This window comes from Haemaphysalis longicornis, unplaced genomic scaffold (assembly GCF_048455015.1).
Source record: "Haemaphysalis longicornis isolate Haplotype H1 unplaced genomic scaffold, Haemaphysalis longicornis Haplotype H1 scaffold_7, whole genome shotgun sequence".
Classification (NCBI taxonomy): Eukaryota; Metazoa; Arthropoda; class Arachnida; order Ixodida; family Ixodidae; genus Haemaphysalis; species Haemaphysalis longicornis.
The window spans coordinates 80,588,816-80,607,664 of NW_027526422.1; positions in this window are offsets into that span (position 1 = coordinate 80,588,816).

Sequence of the window (18,849 nt, forward strand, 5' to 3'; positions counted from 1 at the left end):
GCACCGCCCGGTTGTCCATGGAGCCGGCCGGCCGGTCGATGACTTCGTTCTTGAGCAGCAACATTGCGTCCTGGGTGCTTAACTTGGCCCTGAAGCCCAGCATGGTGTCCGGGTACAGGCCTTCCTCTTCGAGGTATGTCTGCCACCTGTTGAGCAGGACGTGCTCCAGCACCTTCCCCACGCAGGACGTCAGGGATATCGGCCGCAGGTTGTCTATGCTCGGTTCCTCTCCCGGCTTCGGGATCAGGACCGTCTTTGCCTCCTTCCAGCTGGCCGGGAGCTTGCCGGTTCGCCAGCACTGGTTGTAGTACCCCGTCAGCGATTTTATCGCCGCATCGCTCAGGTTGCGTAGCGCTTTGTTGGTAACCCCGTCCGGCCCTGGGGCGGACTTGCTGTTTATCGTTTGGATGACTGCCCGCACCTCCCATTCCTCGATGTCGGCGTCGAGCTTGGCATTGGCCTCGCCCGCGTAACTCGGGAGGGGGGTCGGCGGGGTGGACGGGAGGTACTGGTCGTTTATGCGCCGGCGGACCTCGGCCTCGCCGAGCTCCCTTTTCGCTTTGTGCAGCGTCCGTGCGAGGGTGTGATGTTGGGCCCCTTTCGTTTTGCCTTCGTCAAGGAGGTGCCGGAGCAGATGCCAGGTCCTGCTCTTATGGATCTGGCCGTCCGCTTCCTGAGAGACCGCCTGCCACTGCTGTCGGCAGAGCACCGCGCTGTGCTTCTCGATTTCGATGTTTAACAGTGCTATTCTTTTGCGGAGCCTTCTGTTGTGGCCTTGCCTCCGCCATCGAGCCTTCAGCGAGTTCCTCGCCTCCAGCAAGTGCGCGAGGCGGCTGTCCAGCTGCGGGGTCTCTTCGTCGACCTCGATTTCCTTGGTGGCTGTTTTCGCGCACGCGTTCAAGGCTCGCGTCCACTTCTCGATGGCTCCATCCTCCTCTTCCTGGGCCTGTCCGATGATCAGGGCGTCCAGCTCCGTTCTGTATTTATTCCAGTCTGTGATGGCCTGCTTGCGGGTGACCGTGGGTCGGCCGTGCAGCGGCACCGCAATTTCCTGGACGCAGTGGTCGCTGCCCAGCGTCTCGCCCGTGTTCCGCCAGCTTACTCCCGCGGTGGCTTTGCTGCAGAAAACGAGGTCCGGATTCGTATCGCGCTGCACCGACGTGCCGTGTCGCGTGTAGATGTTCGTGTCGTTGAGCAGGTGGAGTTCCGCCTCGAGAGCCTCGTCGTGCAGATTTCGCCCCTTGGCCGTGGTCTTCTGGTACCCCCACGCCGTGTGCGGCGCGTTAAAGTCTCCGCACACGAGCGCGGTGTCGTCCCCGGCAAGCTGCTTCGTTCTTTGCATGAGTGATCTGAACTTCTGTTGGGATTGCTTGGGGTTACTGTAGATGTTGATTAAATACGTGCTTTCTTTCTTCTTTCGGCCCGCCACGACTTCGATTGCCAAGTGTTCAATGGTACTGTTCTGCAGTAAGCCGTGTTCTATGTACGTGACTCCTTCCCTCACCAGGGTACACACTCCCTGCCCCGCGCCTCTCCCGGCCTTTCTTGCGCTGGGCGGGCTGGCATAGGAGCGGTACCCCGGCAAACCTGGGGAGGGGTCTTCCATGTGCGTTTCCTGTATTAATATGACGTCTGGTCTCTTGCCGACACTCTTGCTGTATTGTTGTAATGTTGCCTTTTTTCTTCGCAGGCCATTCGCGTTCCACTGCCAAACCACAAGCTCGCGCGCTAGCGTTGTTCCGGTCATGTTGGGCGAGTGACGTTGCCCACCTGCTGTTGCTGCGGCGGCTGTGGTTGTGGCTGTAGTGGTTGCTGCGGCGACTGCGGCGGCTGCTGTTGTTGTTGGTGGTGGGTGATGTGAGGGATTCTCGCTAGTAGTTGTTGTAACAGGCTTTCCACATTCGCTATGCGGGTACTCATGTCCGCTGTCACGGCTTCTACTTTAGCTATGCGGGTGCTCATGTCCGCTTTCGCGGCTTCCACCTTTGCCAGCCTCTGGTTGATGGCTTCCAGCTCTTTTTCCTCGTGGTCGACGCGCTCCTCCACCCGCTGTTGGCGGCATTCGAGCGCGTCTAGCATAATAACCCGCCTCTTGGTTCTGGGGCTGAAGTCTTCCATCTCCTGCTCTTCCTCCTCTTCTTCTTCTTCTGTAGTTGTAAAATCGTTTCTCCTCTTCGTAGCTGCCATTACTTCTTCTTCCTCTCTTTTTTCTTCCTTCTCCTCTGTGGACCCCGCCGTCTGCAGGCCAGCCGCGTACTCCGGCTCCGACTTTTCCTGCAGCTGCATTCGTTCTTCTCGCGCGTGCGCTCGCCTGGGCGCCTGTCTTCGCGCGACCTGCGGTGGTTGAGTTCGCAACTGCGGCGATGGCTGTTGTTTCAGCTGACATTGTTGCTGTTGTTGTAGCTGATTGAGGATCATGTCCATTTTGGCACTGAGTTCCTGTATTTGCCTGTCTTTTTGCGCTAGCTGCGCCTTGAGACGTGCAACCTCGTTCGTCTCCGCCATTGGTTGATGTTGTTGTTGCAGTTGCCTTTGCTGTGGCCTCGGCTGCGGCGGTGCTGGCAGCGGCGGTGGTACCGCCGCCGCCTCTTCTGCCACTGTCCTGACCCACGTGATTCCCTCTTGCAGCTGTCCGCCACCGCCGCTGCTGCTCCCTCCGCGGTTTCCCGCGTTGCCGGTTGACCTTTCCGACGCCAGAGCGCTGCCATCTGTTGCGTTTGTCGTTGCCGTTGCGGCTGCCGTGACCTTTCGAGCGGGCTTCGCTCCAGCTGGCCCAGCCGCCGCCTCTCTGCCGTTATTGACGTCAGACGCATTCCTTCGTGGAATCGACTGCCTTGGCTGCTGCATTTTCGCGCCTTTTTCGGGTGTGTGCTGCTGCTGCTGCTGCAGCTGCGGGAAGTCCGCTAGGCCTAACTTCGGCGCGTGTTGCTGCCGCTGCTGCCTTTGTACCTCATCTGCACGCCGGCGCTCCCACCTTCGTTGCTTCACCAAATGGGGGGTCTTATATCGGTTCTTGCAACCCGCCGCCCCGGTGGGGTGAGCCCCGCCGCATAGCTTGCAGCGGGGGTTGCATTCCCGCTTGTGCGCGGGGCCCGGGTTGGACGCTCCGCACGCAAAGCATATCTTAGTGTTTGGGTAAGGGCACACGTCCGCGCGGTGCCCCAACCTGCCGCAGCACCGGCACACTTCGTAGTGCTGCCTGTATAGACTGCATTTGGTGATTGCCACTCCGAACTTTATTGTATTTGGTACCTTGGTGCCCTCGAAGCCTACGATCACCGTGGTGGTATTGCCTATTCTGTGCGCTTCGAGCGCCGTTGGATTCTCCTCGCTGACTATAATTTCCTGCAGGTCCTGCTCCGTATACACGGTCGGAATGCCCCTGATGACTCCTTTCACGGTGCCCTTGGGTGCCGGTGCGTACGCGAATACTTCGTGCATCGTGCCCGCTATCCTGAGCGAGCTGATGCTCGAGTACTTCTGAGCTCTCTGCTCGTTCGGGGTGCTAATGACTATAATATTCTGCGAGTCGTTGGTGCAGATCGCGTCCTCCCTAGACTCTTGCAACGTGGTACCCACCATCTCGAAGATGGCCTCCATGAGTAGCGGTGCCGCCGTGCGAGCTACGTTAAGCCCGCCACGTGGCCGGAGTATTACCCTAAAATCACCCTTCTGTAGCTCGCGCGGCATGCGCGCTGCCTTCGTTAGCCTGGCCGCGACCTGCCTAACGAACTTTGCCTGATTCTTAACGGGGGCTGCGGCGGGCGCGGGAACGGACGTGACCGCGGCCGCGGAAGCGGCAGAAGAAGTGGGGACCGACTTACCTCCGGCCGCTTCCTCCCCGGTCGTCCGCCGCCGCATCCTTCGCCTCGCTTCCTGCCATCTGCCTTCTCCGCCCTCCTTCGGTGTTGGATCCTCGCCGGCAACTATGACCGACATCCTCCCTTGCGTGTAGTTGACTTGCATCCTTGGCGCTTGCCGGTGGTTGCTGTCCCTCTCGGACTCGGGAACCTGGGTGGTTGTAGTAGCGGTGGTGGTGATGGTAGTAATAGTAGCATTGGTGTCCTCGATGTCGGTGTCCATGGAGGTGGACATCTCTCCTTCCAGGATGGTCTCCGTCTTCGCCGCAGCGGCCGTCAGGGAGGCGCCAGAAAGAAGATCGGTTTGCGCCAGTGGAAGGGGTGCGCTAGCGGCCACAGCTGCATCACACGCACTGTCCAGCATGGGGCACGTGCCGTCGGGCGCGAGGCTCGTGCCGTCGAGCATGGGGCCACCTCAGCGCTCTGCTCACGTGCTGCAAGCAGCCGGCGAAGCTCCTAGGCCTAACCCACCGAGTGGGCTAGAACTTGCCCGGTAAAGCGTCTACTCACGTGAAACGTCCGGGATTCGGTGTCGAGGTGTGCACTAGACAACCGCGCACTCAGAAATCACGCGTACATGTGCCTGAGATGAAAAAGACCATTGAAAAAGTCAAATTCACCGGAGACCGATGAGAGCGCATCTTCACTTTCCTCGCCCCCTCCTCCCACGCGCGGGATATAAATTTTCTCGATTCCTCGAGGGGCTCGAGCTCGCGAGAAGGGAGCTCTGTGCGCGAGCTATCCCTCAGCATCTCCGTCGCATCTAGGGGTCTTCTTCGTCTTCATGTATGCTCCGTATGCACCGAAGAACAATGGAGATGATATTTTCTACAGTTGGTTCATATCGCACCCGGTGGGATTTTTCTCCACTTTCTTTCTCTCTTTAGAAATCCTTTATCTGTTTCAAAGACCTACCACATCGCCCCCTTTGCTTTTCGAGGTTTTCTTTACTGCCCGCCCTTTTTTCTCTCTTATTTGAACGAGCCCGTCATTTCCTATTCTGATTCGCTTCATGCATAGCGAGGGCCTCTGCTCTTACAGTCTTGGTGCCACGGGGAGCTTAAGAGGGATGAACACTGGCCGACCACACTCGACAAGTCGCAGACACTCTAGTCCCAGCCCGGGAGATAAAAAAAGGTCCCTTTCACCTCGAGTAGTCCGAGTGGCACTGGCTACCACCCCCAAGCACAGGCAACAAAAATACCTTAACATAAATGCGTGAGAAAGTGGAGGGGAAAAAAGCGCCACCGGTAGAGTAGTGGTCATCGCACCCGAAAGGTATTCTGGAGGTTGTGGGTTGGTATTCCACCCGGCGGAAATTTTTTCTCCACTTTCTTTCTGTGTTTCCTGATGCTTTATCTGTTTCAATGACCTACTACATGCTCCCCTTTGCTTTCCGAGGTTTTCTCGACTGCCAACCCATTTTCTGTCTTATTTCAACGTGCCCCTCATTTTCTTTTTCAATATTAGCGTTTGCTATAAGGTGTTCGTTATTATTTTCCTAAAAGCAGCATTTTATTTCCACTTGCGATCTAGCGACATTCAATCAATGGCCTCGGCTCTGGAGCTCTGGGTGCTAAAGGTATCGCACGAGGGTTTACAGTAAGGCGCTTTATTTTTTTTTTCTTGTGACAAAAAGTTATATTGCGGATCTCCGAAACCCGGTTTTTATATATTTTTTATGAAAGGAGGCTTGTGAAATGCATTACTGATATTTACATTGCCGGAGTGAAAGAGGCGACGAGGCAAGGCTACGTTGTCGCCGGATGTCTCGGCTTCGGCCGTTTTGCAAGGACTCTCTTTGCTTAATGTCGGCTCACATGCTGGCATATGTTGGTTTACGAACGGTCGCCGTCTTGAGTATCCTTGCGGTGGTCAGACAGCGTCACTGCCAAAATTAAATTGTCCTGAAACCAAATACGAATACAAATCAAAATCATGTACGCAAAAAAGACAATTCTTTTTGCGTGTGAACGTTGGATATGTTCGCTTCACTTCTTAAGCAAACATTTTAGGTTCACCGCCAGTCTCCATCAGTTGTCCAAGGTTAAAAAAACTGGCAATTCATACAATAAAATGCTGTGTACGCGAATCTTTTGGGCGAAACCTAAACCGCCGCTTCTGAGCAACTTCCACTATAAATACCTGTTTTTACGCGCAATGAACGTAAGTTATTTGACAGCACGGACTTATCACTCCAGAACGTTTTTTTATAATGTCAATTCTTTGCATCATACTCTTAAATTCTAAAGCAACTATTCCGATAAACAAGTAAGCTTTCTAAAAAATGTTCGTTGTACACAATGATAAGTTTTAAAAAACGAATCAACAGCTGTAACTTCACTGTCCAAGCCACCGGCCCTTACAGTGCAAGTGAAGAGTCTTTATAATGCATGCAGCCACACCTAAAAGAATAGCCAGGGAAGACAGGGACTATGCAACAAATCTCGATGGATTCAACTACACCTCAGGAAACAGAAATAACGCTATAACCTCCCATAACTGCTCGAAAGAGGCTTAATGTCCAAAAAACAGACGCCTGGCCATTTCCCATTACCTTTATTTAAAATAATTATTTATCATAAACTATGTCCTGCAGAAATACCTTCCTATTATAGCCAGGGTAAACCTACATAGACGACGTTGCAAGAAGCACCTAGAGTACGTACCGGAGTGAAAAGAACAACGTACATTTTGTGAGCCCTAAAATTACGCCCTCAGCAACACATCATGAGCCTTTATTTCCGTGACAGATCAGGAAACATCGGCAGACAGATTGCTTACCTAGCAAAGCCTGCAAATACGTTCGCAAGGGCAATTCGTAATGCAGCGCCCTCCCTAAAAGATAATGTCCAGTCATGAATGCTGACTGCGTCAAATAAGGGCGTGAAAGAAACTAGTCAACAGACCAGCCCCCGCCTTAATGGTCGCCGATCAGGTACTCCGAACAAAGCCAGTCTTCAACATTATACCCAAAAACGCTGCATTCTTTAGGAGGACGCCTTAAGTGCCGGAAAAAAACGAGTCGTCGCTGTAGTCGTTGCAGTTAAAGCGGTTGCTATGGTTTTTGGTCAGGCAAATTGCCGCCGCTGTATATATAATTAGAGAAAACGTACGTGTGAACCGATGGGATTTGAACCCTTCTCTTCAGAGTAGCAGCATTATGCGTCACCACTAAGCTATCGCCAGCAGATGATGCCCGTAGATGATGTTGTTAATGCCTGTAGATTCCAGTAGATGATTACGCTAATGATACCCCCGATGGTTTGGCCCCAACCCTAAAGGAGGAGTGGAAGGCATACTTCATTGGCTTTACAGGGATTGTATCCGAACTAGTCAATTTAATTTCGTGAGAGCGCGGACGTGATGTAAAAGGGCACTATATTAAACACCCGAATTACGCAATGCATTTGGTTTTCTGGGCAAATTAAGCGCCCTGAAGCAGATGCTAGGACTGAGTATAGTAATAAAAATTGCTTTTTGGGTAACTCAATTTTTTGCCTCACAAGATGACGTATGTGATATGGGAAGGTTCAGACCCTTACGCTAAATCATCTCCTTCAAAATTACCTCGTCGCATGCCAGTAGCGATGGCACTGGAGACAAACAAAGTTTTGATTGTCTCCGGGACCTGGCACCGAACGTATAGTAGCGGAAACTCATGATCTGAAGAGGTTTAGCCTTAAAATCCGGCAGCACAGCTAAGTAAAGGTTACTTCGCATTGCCACGAACCACCGAGGGGCGCATCCCACCAAAAATGTAAACGCATTTATTCCTCCAGTTAAAACCGTCCACCTGTACAAGTAGCACAGAAATGCCAAATCTGCTTAAGCTCTATGATGCGTGTTTGGGAGGTGGAATTGAGCGGGAGCTCTGGCACCTAAACCAGCTACACTCACTGATGGCTATCCCATTTCCGTGATGCCGACGCGCAAAGGAACACAAGCTCAACGTGCTTCCATATAGTGTCCCAAAACAAACGAAGTAATGTTCGCTGCCTTGTACACTCTGCTGAATAAATTAGCGAGAACATAACTGATATGAAATCGGATAATGTGGTGCTTTATGATGCATGTTGTGGTACTTTACATACAGCGAATGCTGATGCCTAAACTTCTGCTATATAAATTGTTGTGTAGACTGCGATTCGTAACCGGAACTGTAATCTACAATAGATTAGGGTCCTTCACTTTTTAGAAACTCTATAGATATCCCAATCCCATAACTATTCCACCTTCCTCGGCACATTGTGATACATCCCTGTTAATCAATGAAGACACAGGCTACTTTTTGAAATACCCATTTAAGAGGCATGTAATAGAGAGTATCGGAGAAAATTCAAGGCAGCAGGAAACACTATTTGAAATCAACTCTGAAAACGAACTGTCAACATGGCTTCTTATTTTTTATTTGTGATCGCCGATATATACACTAAGGTTATAACTCAAGAGTCAGGAGTTTTAAGGCAGCGATTGCGACGATTCACAAAATTTGATACAGTCTGATTTAAAAAAAGTGAAGTTATAGCATAGTTCTTGCATCGCGATGTCATCGGAGGAAACTAAAGAGAAGAAGCGCAAACAAGGTTTAGGAGGAAAGAAGCAGGTTTAAGTACTTCCCGCCAAAATTAAATTGAAAACGACGAACAACGCAATTATGAAGTATCAGTACAGAGGTTTTTTATAACTCTTACCAGAATTTCGCCTCCAAACCACGTTGGGAGAACTAAATGTCGCGAGGGATTTCTGATGATCTCAAACCATATATACTCTAGACAAACCTTAGGTATACAATATTGCCGCGAACCATACATTGGGTTTGTTTATTTGTGTTTTGCTTTTACCGCCCGGCTGCGCCGGTCTGTGTTATCTCTGCGCCAAGGGAAGCGCGTGTTCCATTCTTTCTTTCTGTGCCGCATGTGTTATCTGTTGTGATAGGGATAGCATTCCGATCTAACGTGAACAGCCCAGAATAATCTTCTTGGATCTACTATGTTCTCGATGCGAATCGACGTTTCGAGAACCACGCGCGCCAAAAGATAAAAAGCCTGCAGTGCGGACGCCGGGGCATTCGATTCGACGACACTCGCCTGTGCAAGTCACTTTGTTGACCGCTGCTTCGCCGCCTCTGTATTCTTTTGAGTTGTTAGGGGAGCACAAGTTCGCTCCAATAAACGTGTTTCTCATTCAACACCACTGCATCGTCCTTGTCTTCGTGACATCTGGTGGAGGTGCGGGGTACGCACCCTTCATGCCCACTACAACCTCGAAAAGCCGCCAAGCCAGTCCAACAAGAGCCAGCCCCCGCCTGCAAGATTTACCGCCCGAGTTCGGTCTTCTGCCAGAAGGGCCCAAGAGAAGGAACGCTGCAACCAACACCATGGTGCAAGAAACAATGTCGCCAATCATCCTGCAGCAGCCCCGAGAACCGCCATCGTTCCGGGGAGCCCCCGCTGAAGACCCCGAAGAATGGTTGGAGAAGTTGGAGCGCGTCCGCATCTTCAACAGGTGGGACGATGAAGAAACGTTCCGGCATGTCTTCTTTTACTTAGAAGATGCTGCTCGAACTTGGTTCGAGAACCATGAGAGCTCTTTGACCGACTGGACTCAATTCAAGAGGGAGTTCCTTAAGACCTTCACTACCGTGGTGAGAAAAGAGCGAGCTGCGCTTTTGCTTGAAACTCGAACGGAGCACCCCAACGAAGGAGTCGTGATTTTCGTTGAGGAGATGAAGCGACTTTTTCGTCGTCCGGACCCTGAAATGACCGAGGAAAAGAAGCTCAGGTTTCTAATGTGAGGAGTGAAGCAAGAGCTTTTTGCTTGTCTAGTCCGTAACCCTCCGAAGACAGTGGCCGAATTCGCGTCTGAGGCGGCCGCGATGGAGAAGACGCTAGAAATTCGAACCAGGCAGTACGACCGCCCTGTCAACGCGCTGTTCTCGGAGACCATCGGTGCTGCAAATGGAAGCTCCGATACATTGCGAGAGACCATCCGAGCAGTGGTCAGGGAGGAGCTTCGGAAGCTTTTTCCAACGACGCCGCAACCTCAAGTGGCTTCCCTGACCGACGTAATCCGCGAAGAAGTCCAAAACGCACTGGGAACTTCTACGCCTTCGGAAGCACCCCGCGAACCACAAGCCATGACCTACTCCTCGGCTGTTCGTCAACCCCGCCCTGCTCCAACCCGTCGTCAAGAGGCTGAGCCATACCGCCGTCCAACGCCGCCCGCCCGACGCCCTGTAGACCAATACCAGACGCCAAGGAAGACCGACGTGTGGCGAACGCCCGATAATCGCCCGCTGTGCTACCACTGCGGAGAGGCCGACCACATCTACCGTCGCTGTCCCTACAAGAGGCTCGGTTTGCGAGGGTTCTCCGTCGACGCCCCACGCCCCCGATACGGCCAGCGCACTGCTGAGATCGAAGAATACCTCTCCAATACCAACCGAGGACCAGCCCGCTTCAACCGTTCACCGTCGCCCTACCCGTCTCAGTCACCAAACCGCCGCAGCACTGCTGACTTCTCACGTGGAAGGTCCCCCAGCCCACGCGGGGGAAACTAAAAGCAGCAACTTCGGGAGGTAAAGTTGCACAACGGCGGAAAAATGAAAACCCTCCAACGACGCAGCGACTCGCTGAAGACCATCATTCACGACATGCCCTCATCCCGACGACCCGACCTAGCCCTAACGAGACTCCTGAACACGACGACAGCTACACGGCGCGACGCGTACCCGACCTGACCAAGACGTCCGTTGAGAAGACGACGACAACGACGATGCACAGTGCCCGACCATCAACACGTACAAGCAGAGATACGACGCCCCGACGAACCCGCAACTCGAGGACGACTGCATCTGACGTCAAGGTGTCCATCGACGGCTTTGACGTAGTCGCCCTCGTAGACACGGGAGCTGACTATTCGGTAATGAGCGGACCATTTGCGTCTAAACTGAAGAAAGTTATGACCAGATGGGGCGGTCCGCACATACGCACAGCAGGAGGCCACCTCGTGACGCCAAGTGGAACGTGCACATCGCGCGTCACCATAGACGGCACAACGTACCCTGCGGCGTTCGTCGTTCTGCCTAACTGCTCCCGCGACGTGATTCTCGGAATGGACTTTTTGACGGACAACGGCGCAATAATTGATCTGCAGACCAAGTCGATAACATTTTCCTCCAATCACTCCACGACGCCGCAGCCGAACCCCGATCACCGTGCTGCTGTCAGGATCGCCGACGATCACATCACCCTGCCACCCCGCGCAAGCTTGATGATCGCCGTCTACTGTGAGGATGCTGCTTCTGACATCGACGCTATCGTAGAGAGGGATCGAAGGTTGCTTCTCGACCGCGGTGTCTCCGTCGCAAGAGGCATTGCGCACTTTAAGCAACGCCAATCTCACGTTTTGGTCACTAATTTCACCGAAGAGTACCAGCATTTAAACAAGGGAGCTGCAATTGCGTTCCTCGAAGAAACGCAAGAAGCAAGTGATGTGATCGCAGTCGCCGACTTTGAACGCACACCCGTAGAAACATTCAAGCTCCCGCAGCCATTCGACGTGAATCCGGCGCTACCGCAAGAACAACGGAAAAAATTATTGGCTTTGCTGCGTCGCTATAGCGAATGTTTTTCGTCGAGCGCAAAACTACGTCAGACCCCTCTAGCGAAGCACCGAATAATAACCGAAGATGGAGCCCTACCTACCCGACAGTCACCGTACCGCGTCTCTTCACACGAACGGGAAGCCATCCGGACTCAAGTCGACGACATGCTGAGCGATGACATTATACAGCCATCGAAAAGCCCCTGGGCTGCGCCCATCGTACTCGTAAAGAAAAAAGACGGCACATTAAGGTTTTGCGTTGACTACCGGCGACTGAACAAAATCACGAAAAAGGACGTGTACCCCCTCCCCCGAATCGACGACGCCCTCGACCACCTCTGCCATGCGAAGTACTTCTCATCGATGGACCTGAAGACCGGCTACTGGCAAATTGAAGTGGACGAGAGAGACCGAGAGAAGACTGCATTTATAACCCCAGACGGCCTATACGAGTTCAAGGTGATGCCGTTTGGGCTGTGCACAGCACCAGCGACGTTTCAAAGGGTCATGGACACTGTGCTAGCTGGCCTTAAGTGGCACACCTGCCTCGTATACCTCGACGACGTAGTGGTATTCGCCCGGACTTTCGACGAACACCTTGCAAGGTTGGAGTCTGTACTCGAGGCCATTCGTACGTCGGGGTTGACGCTGAAGCCTGAAAAGTGCCGTTTCGCATACGGGGAACTCAAGTTCTTGGGCCACGTCGTCAACGCCGCGGGAGTCCTACCTGACCCGGCAAAAACTTCAGCCATTGCGAACTTCCCAAGGCCAAAAGACAAGAAGGGCGTGCGGAGATTTCTCGGGCTGTGCGCATACTACCGGCGCTTCGTCGCAAACTTCGCACGCATTGCAGAGCCACTCACGCGCTTGACGAAAGATAGCACCCCTTTCAGCTGGGAAAACGACCAAGAAAAAGCATTCGGCGAGCTGCAAAAACGCCTGCAAAGCCCGCCCGTGCTCGCTCAAAGAGTGCCTGGGTATTATATGGGCGATTTCAAAATTTCGCCCATACGTGTATGGAAGGCCATTCAAGGTTGTAACAGACCACCATGCGCTGTGTTGGCTCGCCAATTTGAAGGACCCCTCTGGCCGTCTTGGGCGGTAGAGCTTGCGCCTGCAGGAGTTCGACGTTACAGTCGTTTATAAATCCGGCAGGAAACACTCCGACGCCGACTGCCTGTCCCTCGCCCCCGTCGACCCACCACCACAAGACTCTGATGAAGACAGCGCGTTCTTCGGGATCGTGACGGAGAGCGACCTAGCCGCCCAGCAGCGTGCCGACCCCGACTTACGCGTCATAATCGAGTACCTCGAGGGATGCAACGTTGCCGTTCCTAGGACCTTCAAACGCAGTTTACCAGCATTCAGCCTGAGAAACTCCGTCCTTGTGAAGAAGAATTTCAGCCCCGGAACAAGAGCGAATTACCTTCTCGTCATCCCCGCGGACCTTCGTGACGAAATTTTGGAAGCGTGCCACGACGACCCGTCTTCCGGACATCTGGGCACAGCCCGCACTATCGGAAAACTCAAGGCGAGGTACTACTGGCCCTGCCTTACCTCTGACGTCACCCACTACGTCCGGAGCTGCCGTGACTGCCAGCGACGAAAAACGCCGCCGACAAGACCCGCCGGACTTCTGCAACCGATCGCCGTCCCATCGAGACCATTTCAACAGATTGGAATGGACCTTTTAGGCCCGTTCCCTACGTCACGATCACAGAACAAGTGGATTGTCGTAGCGACAGACTACATGACGCGCTACGCAGAGACCTCCTCTCTTCCGAGGGGGACTGCACAAGAAGTGGCGAAGTTCTTTATAAGCCAGGTTGTGCTGCGACATGGAGCCCCGGAAGTCCTAATCACAGACCGCGGAACGGCATTTACTGCGGAGCTGATGCAAGGAGTATTACGCTACAGCAACACGGATCACCGAAGAACGACGGCGTACCACCCCCAAACGAACGGACTAACAGAACGTCTGAATAAGACAATCGCAGATATGCTGTCAATGTACGTTGACGTTGAACATAGGACTTGGGACGAAGTGCTCCCGTATGTCACGTTTGCGTACAACACGGCTATCCAGGAGACGACACAGCTGACGCCGTTCGAGCTTGTCTACGGTAGAAGGCCGACTACGATGCTCGACGCCATGCTTCCGCACGTAGAAGACGACGACCTCAACGCCGACGTCCACGGATATCTTCAACGTGCGGAGGAGGCCCGCCAGCTCGCTCGAGTTCGTATAACGGACCAGCAGCTGGTGGATGCGGGCCGCTACAACCTCCGACGCCGAGACGCCGAGTACCAACCAGGGGATCGTGTGTGGGTTTGGACTCCCATCCGACGACGCGGACTCAGTGAGAAGCTCCTGCGAAGGTATTTCGGACCCTACCAGATTCTACGACGTGTTGGCCAACTTACCTACGAAGTGATCCCCGATGGTGACTCCGGCACATCACGACGACGCACGCGGCCTGAAGTCGTCCACGTGGTTCGCTTAAAACCTTTCTACGGACGATGACGAACTTTTATTTTCATTTGTTCGGACTGTCGCTTATGTTAGCATCGGGTCGATGCACTCTTAGAGGGGGGGTAATGCCGCGAACCATACATTGGGTTTGTTTATTTGTGTTTTGCTTTTACCGCCCGGCTGCGCCGGTCTGTGTTATCTCTGCGCCAAGGGAAGCGCGTGTTCCATTCTTTCTTTCTGTGCCGCATGTGTTATCTGTTGTGATAGGGAGAGCATTCCGATCTAACGTGAACAGACCAGAATAATCTTCTTGGATCTACTATGTTCTCGATGCGAATCGACGTTTCGAGAACCACGCGCGCCAAAAGATAAAAAGCCTGCAGAGCGGACGCCGGGGCATTCGATTCGACGACACTCGCCTGTGCAAGTCACTTTGTTGACCGCTGCTTCGCCGCCTCTGTATTCTTTTGAGTTGTTAGGGGAGCACAAGTTCGCTCCAATAAACGTGTTTCTCATTCAACACCACTGCATCGTCCTTGTCTTCGTGACAATATAAACGAAATTGAGGTAATCGTATATAACTTGCAAAAAATGCCTAAAAACCCATGTGAGATATTTCTTCCAAGGCAGATGACAATTTGCGTGGCATTGACACCAAATGAAGCAGTACTTCGGTTGTGAAAGTTTTCAGTCATGTGTCCAAGAATCCAATAGTGAGAATGCAAGAGACCAGTTTATTATATGCTTCGTTACTTAGTAGTTATCATACCAAAGGCTCCCGGAGTGGTATTGCGGGAGGTGCAGCTGTAAAAACAGCCGTTTTACAACATGTAGGATAAGCATGGTTAATTTACATATGCATTACATGGTTTGGATTTACCTTTTACGACCTTAGGGCTTGCCCTAGCTCAACGCGTGGCTGTCCGCATATTGAAATCACAGCTGCGACCACGTCCGACAACCGCACTTCAATGACAACTGTGGTATGGATAGGTGACTGAATGAGCGTGAACATAGGTGCATTGCCGACCTCCTACCTTCTCAATGTCCATCACCATCCGTTCGCCTTTTTCCAAGCCACCAAGAACTGAGCACATTTTCAAGCTATTACGCTGCACTAAATTTACTGCAGCATAAAGTGCCTTCTGCTTTAGTAGTTCCCTCGAAATTATGTTGTATGGTTAGAGATAATCCGACCTCTTCACAGCTAATAGTTTTTTTTTCACCCACGGTTCACCTAAAGGTGCAAATTGGCTCCAGTACTTTCGGTAAATCTATCTTAGTTATCAGTAAACATCCCGCTAACTTTCTTTCAGGACGTAAATAGTTAGTACGTTGCTACTAGGCTTTTTCGCACTAAAACTACTTCCAGTTGGGGGAAGTGCATGAATAAACGGATTCTTATTATTCGGGTTTAAAGCTAGTCGGTTTTTAGAAAATACTGTATAGTCCATATTTTTCTAGTGTAGTGCTGTAATCGTGTTTACCTCACTTTCCCCGCAAACGTATGGCACAGACGCCGAGCGGTTTCCAAAAGTAAACAAGAACCACATGTGAGTGTTTTCTATAGAGCTGGGACACGCGTATCTGGTCTACATGTTTTTTTTTAAATTTATATATGGTTCCTTGTCTACAGAGAAAAGCATAAATGAAGTTATTTTGTACAACAATTCCCTCTAAAAATTCTGAAAGTGCGCTCCTGTCACTGGCGCGTTGAAGCGCTCGCAAAAAATTAGAATTTTCCACGGCTATATAATACCAAAACTACTACTATAGCTAGCACCGTATCTCTTTTTATGTAAAAATTTTGCATACTCTCGTTTTATTTAACCTAGTTGGGGACAGCGTGCAGACTTAATTCATTTTAATAAAAATTCCCAAATGAGAAAATGTTTTAAAATGGGCCAAATCTGGGGCTTTTTTGGAATTTAATCAAGCTAGGTAGTTGACATTTTTTAGTGTTATTCTTCTATCCTTCTCCAAACTTTGCTGTCAGTTTAGTTTATGTGGGCAAGAAGGTTCAATATAAAATAGGCGCTGTGCTGCAAAGTAACCCATTTTGATATGTTTTTAAGGCCAGGTACAGCAAGCCATCTTTAGTTCTTTTCGAAATGTCAGAAACTAAAGGCAAGGATGCTCTTTACCAACTACATAACAAACATGTTGTACTATTTTTGTTGGTTTGCAGCTACAAACCACGTAATATGGCCTTGTTTTGAGTATTGCGGTGACATACTCAAGTGGTTTGTCAGAGTCTTATGACCGCACTGTATGGCGAGAAGTGCCCGTTAAAAAAGAAAAAAAAAATCTTATTACCTAAACATTGCGGGGAGCAGGTTTTGTTGATATTAGGCGTGAACAATGTACCCAACATTTTAACAAGTCATGGGAAAGCATCTCAAGTCGATCGACGAAGCTAGTGCACTCGCTCTTCTGGATGCATTTTAATGCGCTGCTCATTGTTGTGTTTGGTACTATGTAGGCCCACTCTCACATACAGAGTTTGTAAGATGAGATCCCGAGGTTCGGGGAGCGACCCACGAGCGCAGGCTATGCCTAAGGTAAGTCTTCCTTGCACCGTCGGGGGATCATTCTGGTGGAAATAAGTAAGTACTCAGGAAAGCGTCTTAACTTCCTGCTTACTTTCAGTGATATATGATATCACGCTTCCCAGAAAGGCTGAAAGTGTCAACCAAAACATATAACCATGGCATTAGCCGCCCTGAGCAACAACAGGTTACCGAGGCTTGAAAGAACTGCTCTAGCTACGAACAGTTTCTGTGTAATCATCTCCGCAACCGATTCACGCAAGTCGAGGAGCCTTAGGAGGCTCAATATCCCAAGAGTAGTTAGTAACGCGTTCTGTCTGCTGAATATTTAAGAGGACATCACAAAAAAACGTCTCAAGAACCAACTTCCCTAGCGCGAAACATCTGGACACTGGAAGAAAAGATCTCATTCAGCCGACTAACCCTCATGTACCTCCTGGCCTCTATTTAAGTTCGCGACACGGCGTCTGCCCTAGGACTCTTAGCATCTAATACGCTTTGGTTGCCGCTAACCCGCAATACCACTTGGATTAACCTCACTGCCTTTCTGCTTCTTGGTCAAGTGAACGACAATTAAAAGTTGCGGCCTCCTTGGTGCTGAGTGCTCTGCAGTACCATAAGGTGCCACAGAGATTTTTGGGAGCCAGTTCATGTGCACTTAAGTGAGCACACTTGTGGTCTCTCTACCTCACAATATGCATAACGCTAGCTTTGCACAAGGCAGGCATTCATGCACACTGCGAGGAACCACCGCGGGTTCGAGCTATTTGAGCACGCTCACGATACTGAAACGCCGTCGCGCCAACTTAACACCGCCTCTGTTGGGCAGGTGGAGAAAGGGGCGACAAAGGAATATGCCCAGGGTACGGAGGGAAGACGTTTATTTTATACTAACAATCTAGTCACATATTTTACAGTCCCAATTACACAATTTACAGTACAGGTACGTACTTCCCGTTAGGTGAAAGGGGCGATGGGGCGCCACGCGCAAGTGCGCACGTTTCGTCGGCGCAGAGCCAGTGGGCTCTTCTGTCAGGGCAAATTCCGTGGTGCGCGCACGTTGTGCGTGCGCGCATCGCCGTGCTGGCCGGATCGGCTCGCAGCAGCGAGGGAGACGGGGCCCATTCGCTCACAGGCGCGTACCGCACGGCGTGTTCGTCGAGTGGTAGGTACGGCCTTACTATATGCAAGCGTAGGGGCGACAGGAGCAGCCTTAGGCACGGGCCGCAGCCGGAAGGGCTGGTGGGCTTTCGGCGGCGCCACAGAGTTGCAGCCGGCTGGTAAAGAAAGCGTCACATACCTTCGGCCAACGCCTTCGGCGTCCTGGAAGCGTCTCCCCGAACGGACCCCCGCGAAGGGCGCGCGTTCGCCTCCCCGGCGAGAGTCACGTTCGGGCATCGTTCAAACGGACCAATGAGGTGAGGTTAGCTCCGCTACCAGGGCGGAGCGCCCGCTGCGTGACAGTGTTTTATCGCCGCAACGGTCTCTGCAGGCTTCACCTCACGCAAGAGTTTGAGAGACGGCTCGGCTCTACGGAGTGGCGCCAAGACGAGCCGGAATTTTGGAGGAGAGAGGGGAAAAGCGCCGCGGGATGGCACAAACCCAGTGATCGCGCAATGGCCTGGGCGTCAGGATCCCCACACTCCCCTCTCCTTAAATGCCCTCGCGGGTCTGAGAAGAGTTGACAGGCCATCGCCCAGGCATGCAAAAGACGGCGAAGAGTAGAAAAGAATGCATGTACACGGAGGTCTCAGTCCCCAGCCCATTCAAAAGGTTTACAAGCTCTACCAACACTACCCCATCCAGCACGAATGATCCACACAGGAAACTATACGCGACACTGAGATACATAATACATGGTAATCGGTTCCACATGCATACACAAAATGAAGCTATTGAAATATACAATGATTACAATGAACGCGACACTATAATAAGAACAATAACGGTAATAATATATACATGCAGGACGACACTATGCAACATAGGATTACAAAAAAGAAAGAAACACACTACGACGACAAAGAATTAGGGCAAGAGAGAAGGCACAGGCATGCTACAAACTACGCGGAGTTACGAAAATATTTCTACAAAAATTCGGTAGACTTAGTTCCATGGTGCTTGTGCAAATTCGGCGCTGGGAGCACAAAAGTTTTCTAGGAAACGTCCGTTGTGGTCAATCGAGGAGAGAAGATGGTGGGCACCAGTGCCGAAACGACCTCACCGTTGCGCGAGATAGCAGCTCCACAAAGGGGGTACTAGCCAGGAGGACATGCGGCTTGAGCAGCCAGCCGGCAGGTATGATGACCGCGAGGGCGCTGCTCAGGTGTAGACCTCGCGTGGCACCCGATGAGTGCTC